Source organism: Octopus bimaculoides, chromosome 6 (genome assembly GCF_001194135.2).
Source record: "Octopus bimaculoides isolate UCB-OBI-ISO-001 chromosome 6, ASM119413v2, whole genome shotgun sequence".
Classification (NCBI taxonomy): domain Eukaryota; kingdom Metazoa; phylum Mollusca; class Cephalopoda; order Octopoda; family Octopodidae; genus Octopus; species Octopus bimaculoides.
The window spans coordinates 75,358,291-75,360,305 of NC_068986.1; the positions used below are offsets into that span (position 1 = coordinate 75,358,291).

A 2,015-nucleotide genomic window follows, 5' to 3' on the forward strand; every position below is an offset into this window, starting at 1 on the left:
CCGGAAACTAGCGGCTTGGCATTAGAGACCGATAGAATAAGTCTAACTTAAAAATAAATCCTGGGGATGATTTCTTCGACTAAAACCTTTTAACGCGGTGCTCCAGCATGTCCGCAGTCCAATGACTGAAACAAGTAAACGAATAAAGTAGCTTCAGACACAGTTTTATAAGACATATAGAGTACATACAAATTACTAAACAGACTCAGAAATTGAAAAAAGAAACAAAAACACAAAAGTCTTCTAGCACGAGTGGGGTTCGAACCCACGCGGACAATTGTCCATTGGAACTTAAGTCCAACGCCTTAACCACTCGGCCATCGTGCTCCTTGCTGGATATGCTCCTCTAAAGAATTGTTATTGCTTATATTGTATTTACTAGCCGCATTGTTTAATGTTATATAGTTTATAGTGACTTTTGTTTTCAAGAGACGAAATTAGAATTTTTACAATAATAAATGTAATCAATTACATTTATCACTTTAATGTATTGTATTTGGTATTGTTAAATAGCATTAGATGTTTATTTACACTTCAGATGGTCGAAGCAGAGGTCATAGCCTTTACGGTAAATTGCGAACTGGTGAGGTTGATGTAGTTAATGTTCCGGTTATTATTTTTTTTTTCTTCTATCAGAGAATGGTTGACAAGGAGGTCTAGAAGGATACAGATTTAGAGAAGAAGAAATAATCATTGTGATTAATGCAGAGTTTACGGAAGTTGAACACAATATGAATGGCGTCATGAGTGTCTTTACAAGATTTTTCCAGCCCACAGAAGTTTTTCAAATATTCTACACTGATGTAGTTCTGCATGCTGATGGCGAAAATCCCATTTTAGTTTCTATAGAAATTAGTAATAAAAAGTTACCGGTCTTTAAAGTTTTACTATTTTAGCCAATCGGAAGCGTTCATTGCCGACAAACCTGTTATGATCTGAAATGAACGAAGCAGATAAAATTGTGACGGGAGTGAAATGGAGGAACAGATTTTGCTGGTTCAGGTAAGTAGAAGCCGGTCTACTAAGGACTGGGGAGACTGAAGGATGACATACAACATTGCTAGTTAGCAAGTGGTTGTGATGTGTAATAAAGAGATATTCAACATAGTCATTGAACAAGTGGATCTAGGGATACACCACATCTTCAGTAAAAGTGAGGATATAATGCGCTAGTAAAGTAATACATCAAATTGTCAGTGAGCAGTGGATATAGAGTGTTAACTGGATGATATAGAATATCATCAGTGAGATATTTTGCTCAAAAGAATGGAGATACCTTTCAGAATACAGAAATTTTCATTCCAGGTCATTATTATATATCAGAAGAGGACAGGATGCCATGCAAAATTAACTGGAAGCTACTGAAAGTATCTGCGCTATACCTCAACGTAAGCAGACGGTGTAAACCTTACTTGACCGAGAGGAAAATATTCTTTTAAAAATTCGGTCGATCCATGTGCCTTTTTGAACTCAAAATGTGAAAATTTTAACCGCTGTCCTCTTGGGAAAAAATTCGTTCTGGAAACGTGATATTTCCCCATTTGCGGATTAGAGAAAGAAAAAAATGTACGCAGGCATAGCTGAATCCCTTCGGCCGTGGAAGGAATCATAAAAGAGAAGACAATTTTTCTTTCCTTCTCAGAAAAGAGACTTCTTTTTGATTCGGTCTTTTTACGACCAAACTAGCCAAACTTTGCATATACCTCCAGTATTTAAGAGGCCATATGCTTCCAACCAGCATGTCCAATGAGTTATCTATATTGCCAACTGCTATTTATATATATATATACATATATGCCTTCATGGAGTAGTGGGTAGATGTTTTCAAGAAACAACTTAATCTCCTACTGTTTCTGCGTGATGACTGTCTATCACAAAATGAAAGCAAACATTACGGCGGTGAAGATTTAAACAAAATGACAGCAATTACATGTCATATCAAGAGAGGGGGGAAGGAGAGAGGGAGAAATAGGGAGAGAGAGAGGGGGGAGAGGGAGATGGAGGGAGAGATAGAG

General features: G+C 37.1%; 1 non-coding gene across 1 annotated transcript; it reads right to left on the reverse strand.

The window, feature by feature from the left end:
- Nucleotides 1–244: 244 nt before the first annotated feature.
- Nucleotides 245–327, reverse strand: Trnal-uaa (transfer RNA leucine (anticodon UAA)). The gene has a single exon. It is a non-coding gene; the product is annotated as a tRNA-Leu (tRNA).
- Nucleotides 328–2,015: the final 1,688 nt, after the last annotated feature.